The sequence below is a fragment of the Mauremys reevesii genome, linkage group 2 (assembly GCF_016161935.1).
Source record: "Mauremys reevesii isolate NIE-2019 linkage group 2, ASM1616193v1, whole genome shotgun sequence".
Lineage (NCBI taxonomy): Eukaryota > Metazoa > Chordata > Testudines > Geoemydidae > Mauremys > Mauremys reevesii.
The window spans coordinates 87,632,420-87,641,135 of NC_052624.1; the positions used below are offsets into that span (position 1 = coordinate 87,632,420).

The window sequence follows — 8,716 nt, forward strand, 5'->3', positions numbered from 1 at the left end:
TTCACAGAATGGGAGTGCAGAATTAGTTTGCCAGAATGAGTCAAGGCTGGATTCTACCATATTTTATGCCAGAGATCTCAAACTCAAATGACCACGAGGGCCGCATGAGGACTAGTACATTGGCACGAGGGCTGCATCACTGACACCTTTCAATATAAAGAAACACAAGCCCCCCGCCCCCACCCCTGGTGCAGCCCCCACTCCACCCCTTCCATGAGGCCCCACCCCTGCCCCGGCTCTTCCCACCCCTTCCCCGCCCCCATTCCAATCCCTTCCCCAAATCCCCACCCCTGCTCCGCCTCTTCTCTGCCTCCTCCCCTGGAAAGCGCTAAGCGCTGCCACACAGCTGTTTGGCGGCAGGAAGTGCCTGGAGGTAGGCAGAGGAGCAGGGATGCGGCGCTCGGGAGGAGGGGGGGCAGCAGGTGAGGGGAGCTTGGCAGCCGCAGGAAATAACTCCACGGGCCGCGTGTTTGAGACCCCTGTTTTATGCTATTACTTGCTGTGAAGTTTTAAAGCCTTAGTTTTGAATGTTCAGCTTATTAACAGATTTTGGCTCTTGAAAAGAAGGTCACCATTTTTTTCTGTTTGGTGATAAGGTATAACTAGAGTTTTGCAAATAGCTAAATAGCTTTGGTTCACAGATGAGGAGTTTGACAAATGTGAGGATAAACAGATTCAGGTGATTTTGAGTTTTAGCTTTGAATGAACCTCCAAACCAGAGCTGGTTGGATATTTTCCATCAAAGTTTATTTCGATGGAAAGTTAAGTTTTCAACTAAACAAAACATTTCACCGAAAACAACGAGGCGTCTTTGTGGCACCTTAGAGACTAACAAATTACTCCTGGTTGTTTTTGCTGATACAGAGTAACACGGATACCACTCTGAAACATTTCACCAAAAGTGTCTGCTTTCCTTGAAAATTGTCTTTCATCAGAAAACTGAAACCCTAATACTTTTTATTGGAAACTGAAAATATATTTTGGCTTTCTGGATTTCAGCTTTTCAATAAAAAGTTCAAATTTGTGCAGCCAAAAACAAAAAATCCCCACCCAACCATTTTCCAACAAGTCAAAAGTTGGCTCAGTTTTACTGAAACTTGGTTCAAGTTCATTTGAACCTTTAGTCCAGATTTACTCAAAAGATATACAAATCTCAGCATTGTGGCAGATTTGGAGTAACTTTGGGGTTTGTAAGGTAACATGAAACAAAGCAAATTCTACATATTTTCAATTTCCAGAACAAAAGGTTTGCACAGGACTAACTGTAACCCTTAAAACATAGTTCCCTCTGGATAGTCTAAATGAGCAATGTTTAACTGAAGAGTTTTCTATATGTAGTATTAATATATGTAACAAGGTGATACAGAATTAGGTATTTTATTACATTTGTAAAACAAGGAAAACAAAGCACATTTTTTTAAATGGCCCAAGTGGGGAAAAAAATTATTGAATGTTGTGTATAATCTGTGGCCTTTTCCATAAAGGACATATTTAGAGTCAATATATAGGATAAACACATAGGTCAAGTTAAAAATATATATTTTGTTATTAGTTACTTTGCAAATTTGTATCTGTTTTTGAGAGTGCAAATAAACAGCTTGTTAAAATCTAGGGCCAAACCATGCTTGTTTACATTCCCATTGATTTCCAGGGGAGTATTCATGTAAGGTGAGCAAAGTTAGACCTTTGCACGCTTGGTGCCCAGTTCTGATCTCATTTACACCAGACATACTGCCATTTTCTAAGGTGCTGATCACCCTGTTATCCCAGTACTGAATGACAAATAGGAATCAAATTGAGCAGACCCAATTAAGCAATAGTCTCACAGCTTCCCTCATTCTCTATGCAGATTTGTTTTCTCTCCCTCTCTTTTCTTCTTGCCTCCTCCTTTTCCCTGCATCAATTTCTACTCATGTAGGTTGTTCCAAGAAAGATACTGATACCAGGGCAAAGAACTTATCAAACTAACAGGTCTCACATTTAGATGTGAACACCTGAACCCAGTCAGGATTAGACTCAGATGATCCCCTCTTTTTGAGTGCCCTATATCTGTGGTCCTGCCACAGAATATTCTCTGCCACTTGCACTAGGTATTATTCCAAACTGAGTAATCCAATGGTTTTGTTTGTTTATATTAGGGTCAGTCTCAGGTAGGGTGACCAGACAGCAAATGTGAAAAATCAGGACAGGGGGTGGGGGGTAATAGGAGCCTATATAAGAAAAAGACCCAAAAATCGGGACTGTCCCTATAAAATTGGGACATCTGGTCACCCTAGTCTCAGGTATGAGTGAAAGGCACATGCACAGGGTGAATGAATGCCATTCAGTCCATTTTCCCATCAGCACAAGGAAACTGGGATGCTAAAACTGCTTGGTTTTCTTTAAATGTTTAGGAGCATTTAGAAGTAGACAATGAGATCCCTGCCTCTGCCCATTCTTTCCAGAATCTTTTAAATCCTTAAGGCCAACTACCAAAGCATCTCCTTAGAAATACTACTAGAGTAAGTCCAAGGGATTCTGGAGAATGTTTGGGAGCACGGGATGGACACCAAATCTGCTTGTCTAGGAGATCACTGCACCTTGGGGATGCCCTTTTTATGTTATGTTTATTACAACTTTTTTTTTTTTACAGTAAAAGCATTTTATTGCCATTAGTGCCTCTGATTTAAGCTCTCAGATGCATGGTCTGCTAGTCAATGAACACCCTGCTGTTCAACATTCAGCTAGTGACAAAAGCACCCATGTCCCAGTCTGTAAATATGTAGCACATACCGGTACTTCGGTTTGTACACATGAAAAGGTTACCACATTGTTGCTGTTAAAATTAGGAGCGAAGGGCCATATTTTTATAAGTATTTATGCACTAACGATGCAGATAGGCATGGAGTAGGACTTTCAAAATCACCAATGCAAGTTAGACACCTTTCTCCCATCAATGCCAGTTTCATACCTGCTTTGGTGATTTTGTAAATTCTAATAGGCACCTGTCTGCCTTTTTGAGTTGCCTAAATCTGGCCACAAGTGACAATGACGTTACCATCTGAAAATCTAAAAAGCACACCTTGTAGTTTAAAGGGCCCTGAAAGGGCATGATAGGGCCCTTTCACTTTAGCTGCAGTTCTGATGTACTGTGGCCACTGTTTATTCCACTAGTCATAACTGTCTCACTGTTACCTTCTTGTGCTCTCCCTGTCAGTTTGTGGTCTCTCATATACTTAGATTGGAGAGGTGCGAGTGGCAGAGAGGGAGTGGGGCCTCAGGTCGGGAGCCAGGGGCCCCCTCCCCCACACACACACCACACACTTTTCTCAGAAGCTTCCAGTGGCAGTGATCCAAAGGTGGCAGGCCAGCACAACTCCAAAGGGAGGTGAACTGCATCCTGCATTTCTTGCCCTGTTGGTGGAGGCTTAGTCTCCCCACGCCTCTTATACCCCTGCCCATGGACAGGTTTGATAATTGGCATTTTCCAACGATCTAATTTCAGATACTAGAAGAGAGGATCAGCTCAGCGGCAGACTCATAATGGTAGTGGAGGGCAATTTTGTAGCTATAGGTACCTTACAAGCACTATTCCTTATAAAGAAGAATGCCTGCACTTGCCTCTCACAAGCAGAACCAAGATTCTGATACATGCAGAGTAGAAGGGTGAGGTTGAAGCTAAATGTGTCAGACCACTTCACCTTGTATGGTCCCTTGAAATGTGTGTTACCTACTTATGCTCAACAATCTTTTCTAATTTGCATTTAAGTGTGACACACGGAGTAAGTTTCTCAGACCTAAACATGAGTTCTGTGTAAACTTCTCTCTCACCCCAACAGAAGTTGGTTCTGTAAAAGATATTACCTCACCCCCTGGTGTCTCTAATATCCTGGGACCAACATGGTTACACCACCCCGCATACAGCAATGGAAGATATCGAACACTTCTGCCTAAAATGGAAAGTCAACAACATGAAGAAAAAGGAAGCAAAACTTCACAGCAATATCTATGTCCTAAGCACATGCAAGAAATAAATCTCCACCCATAGAGGTCTCACCATCTATAACCCTGTGAACACTACATACAATTACAAATATACTGAACAGCTCTTTAGACAGACTTCAGAAAAACTGAGGAACCACTTAGTGCACCTCATATTCCAGAAGGGACCACCTCAAATAAGAAATCATCTCATGCTCCCACATACTGGAAGAAGAAAAAAAATCAAGAAAGTTACCTAGAAATCATGCAAGAAATCCAAAACAACTATCAAAAAACTTGATGACAACCATCCAACACTAAAATGGAACCAACTACAACTACTCCACAACTCACAGAACACTATCTCCAGGAGAAACCAAGGCACCAGTACCCACTACCTGGACACTACACGACATCTGAAATCATCAATTTATCAAGATCACCCCTAACTGGAGCTGAATTACCATACTCTCTAAGGCAGTGGCTCTCAACCTTTCCAGACTACTGTACCCCTTTCAGGAGTCTGGTTTGTCTTGCATACCCCCAAGTTTCACCTCACTTTAAGACTACTTACTTACAAAATCAGGCAAAAAATACAAGTGTCACAGCACACGATTTCTGAAAAATGGCTTACATTCTCATTTTTACCATTTAATTATGAAATAAATCAATTGGAATATAAACATTGTATTTGCATTTCAGTGTATAATATATAGAGTAGTATAAACCAGTCATTATCTTCATGAAATTTTAGTTTGTAGTGATTTGGCTTGTGCTTTTTATGTAGCCTGTTGTAAAACTAGGCAAATATCTAGATGAGTTAATGTACCTCCCGGAAAATCTCTGAGTACCCCCAGGGGTATGTGCACCCCTGGTTGAGAACTACTGTTCTAAGGGACTGAACTTCTGCCTAGCCACAGAATCTGATACCATAACAACAGGTGGAGAACTAAAAGAATTCTTTTGCCAACTCCACCTCAAATAATTATTTCACAACAATGACAAAACCCCTCAAAATTACCAGGTCCCCACCAACAACCATAAGAAAAAAAGAATCATCTGACAGGACACCACAGTGTAGACCAGGGGTAGGCAACCTATGGCACGGGTGCCGAAGGCAGCACGCAAGCTGATTTTCAGTGGCACTCACACTGCCCAGATCCTGGCCACCGCTCTGGGGAGCTCTGCATTTTAATTTAATTTTTAATGAAGTTTCTTAAACACTTTAAAAACCTTATTTACTTTACATACAATAGTTTAGTTATATATTATAGACTTATAGAAAGAGATATTCTAAAAACGTTAAAATGTATTACTGGCACACAAAACCTTAAATTAGAGTGAATAAATGAAGATTTGGCACACCACGTCTGAAAGGTTGCCGACCCCTGGTGTAGACAAAAATCACACGCTTGATCATTACATAAATTGCTTCAAGAAAAAAATTAACCATGAAATCCTTAACAATCACATCCATCACAATCTCTCCACCCGAGAGGACAGATATACAGTCCCTGAAATCTAACCACCAGGCAGTGATCAAATTAGCAGACAAAGTGGGTGCCAGCATAGTCCTCAACCATGGTGACTACAAGGCTCAACAACAACTCTCCCACACCACCTACTATAAAGAACTCAAAGATGACCTTATGCCACAATTTACCCAGGAATTTGAAGATCTCAAATCCTTCCGCAAACAACTCTGAGGCAAACTATATAAACTCATCCCCCATGAGCCCACCATAGGGACTTTCTACATGCTGCCAAAGGTACACAACCAAGGGAACCCAGGAAGACCTGCGATATTGAGCCACAGAACTCTTACTGAAGGAATATTAGAACTCACAGAAACCATCCTCAAACCTCTGACCACACAAAGGGCCAGCTTCCTCCGGACACAACCAACTTCCTCTACAAACTTCACAACATTAACAGCCTCCCTCAGAACACCATCCTTGCCACCATGTATGTCTCTTTCCTATACACCAGGGGTTCTCAAACTGGGGGTCAGGACATCTCAGGGGGTTGCAAGGTTATTATATAGGGGGTCACAAGCTGTCGGCCTCCACCCCAAACCCCACTTTGCCTCCAGCATTTATAACATTGTTAAATATATAAATAAGTGTTTTTAATTTATAAGGGGGGGTCACACTCAGAGGCTTGCTATGTGAAAGGGGTCACCAGTACAGAAGTTTGAGAACCACTGCTATACACAAACATCTCTCACAATGCGGCATAGCTGCCCGCCTCAAAGATTTACAAGCCAATGGACAACCCTCAGATATCCACACCAAACACATCGCTAAACTCATCCTTTTCATTCTCACCCATAACAATTTCACATTCCACAACAACATTTTCTCTAAATCATGGGAACAGCCATGGGTACAAAGATGGCTCTAGCGTGCCCACCTTTTCAAAAGGCAAAAGCAGCACACATGCAGGAGCCCCACCCCCAGCTGTGGCCCCACTCCCGATCCTTCTCTTCCCGAGGCCCCGCCCCCAGCCAGGCTGGAAGTCAAGCCAAGCCATGGTAAGAGCCACCGAGGGAGCCTGGGCTGCTGTGTGGAGCCCAGTACCCTCCACCTGCCCTGGGTAGGGATCTGGGGGGCCCAAGAGCAGCCCCAGAGAGTGATCTAGTCCAAATGGGCTTATTGGCTCCAGCACTAATGGCAGAATGACTTCCAAGAACTGAAATAAGAGCTTGACCGTTTAATTTTGTATGAAAAATATAATCCATTAAATATGATCTGACATGGACTTAATTACTTCTGTTTCTGTGTGGTTAGCGCAATCTTTTTTTTTTCCTTGCTATATTGAATAATATTTGTGACAAATTCTGTGTAGGATTTGGAGAGGATTAACTAAAGCACAGTGACTATGTGCTGTGCCTGAAGAAACGAAAAGAGTGATAATTTGCACCTAAGCAACTAAGCAAACACTGAGGCAGCTTAACCTGGTGGATTGGTCAGTAAGACAACTATACTGGAACCCAGTGACTGGACACGGCGGGCAGGTCTACACTACAAATTTACATTGGTGCGGCTGCACTGATGCAGCTGTGCTGCTGTAGTGTGTCTGGTGAAAATGCTCTAAGCCGACAGGAGAGAGCTCGCCCGTTGGCTTAACTCCACATCCGCGAGAGGCAGTAGCTACATCGGCAGGAGAATCTCTCCCACTGACATAGTGCTGTCTACATGGGAGGTTAAGGGCGGTATAACTATGCTGCTCAGGGGGGTGGATTTTTCACACCCCTGAATGATGTAGTTATACTAAAGTAAGTATATAGTGTAGACCAAGCTCAAGTCTGAGGTGGCAAGAGGATATACTGTTACAGAAGTCAGGCTTCAGAGTAGCAGCCGTGTTAGTCTGTATCTGCAAAAAGAACAGGAGTACTTGTGGCACCTTAGAGACTAACAAATTTATTTGAGCATAAGCTTTCATGGGCTACAGCCCACTCCTTTGGATGAATGTGCAACTCTCAGTCTAATGGGAAAGGTAAGCCCTGATCTCTGGATTGTTCCTAATGTCACAAATGTCAGTGCAATAAGCAGTGGTTGGGCTTAAGGATTTTAAACAGAAGCCTCGAAAGGTGGCCCTATCAGCCCTACCTTACAAGTGCTAGACCAAGGGAACCCAAACATTTTACCTTGGGCATCCCCCCCCCCCCCGCCCGCTCATCTTCACTGGGATTTGGCATCCCTTCCCCTTAATTGGCAACTTAGGGTGAGCCCCTCAATCAGGGCATGCTAACCACTGTTCTGCTGCCCTTTACTTGTACAATAAGGATAAAACATTTCATTACCCCTGCATTCAAATACCAGAATGATGAGTAACCTAAACCAGCCATAATTAGGGTGACCAGATGTTAAGGAGAAAAGGGGGGGCGTTTTTTGGTTCTTGGTGGGTTTGTTGTTTTTTAAACACTCACCCGTCCGGGACTTCGGTAGCAATTCAGCGGAGAGTCCTTCAGTCGCAGACGGTCTTCGGTGGTATTTCGGCGGCAGGCAATAAACCTTGCCACCAAAATACCGCCGAACACTGTCAGTGACTGAAGGACTCTCCACTGAATTGCTGCTGAAGACCAGGAAACAAAATATCGGGACAAATGCTGTCCCGACCGTACTCCGGTCGGGACGCGGGACAAACTCCTCAAAATCGGGACAGACCCAATTTTATCGGGACGTCTGGTCACCCTAGCCATAATCAATCATTTTGGCAAAGCAGCTCCATCTGCTGCGCACCTAGGCAGACTAGGCGTGTCTGCTCCTGAAGTCTCTTCCCACAGCTCGTCACTAGATGTCAGAAGGGAAGAGCTCACTTAGATCCTACTTACAGGAGTAAGTGCTTAATTATATCTTCCCCATGTGAAGGTGGTATAAGGGGAGATGGCGCAGATAAATTACCAGATTAAGCTAAATCTTCTGAAGCCAGGTGTACATCATTTAAGTTTGTCCACATAAAAGGTTTGCACTTTTAAAAACATTGCATCGATTGTATAGAGACAAGGTCAGAGCCTTAGGGCCTATTCTCTCCTCATTTACATGGATGTAACTCCAGTGACTTCAGTGAAACTACTCATGATTTACTCTTGTGCTAAATGAAAGGAAAATCAGAGCTGGGATCTATGGACATGTGACTGTCAGCAGCTCATGACAAAAGATCAACAGTGTGCGGTTCTTAGGTTTTATCTAATATTTGGCTACACTTCCAGTTATTCAGTAGTCACATAATTACTAAAATTAGAAAATGTTCA

At 43.2% G+C, this 8,716-nt stretch overlaps 1 protein-coding gene across 6 annotated transcripts in view; it reads right to left on the reverse strand.

The window, feature by feature from the left end:
* PDE1C (phosphodiesterase 1C) overlaps positions 1-8,716 on the reverse strand; it is a 533,093-nt gene that overhangs the window by 359,822 nt on the left and 164,555 nt on the right. The gene's annotated exons all lie outside the window — the stretch shown is intronic.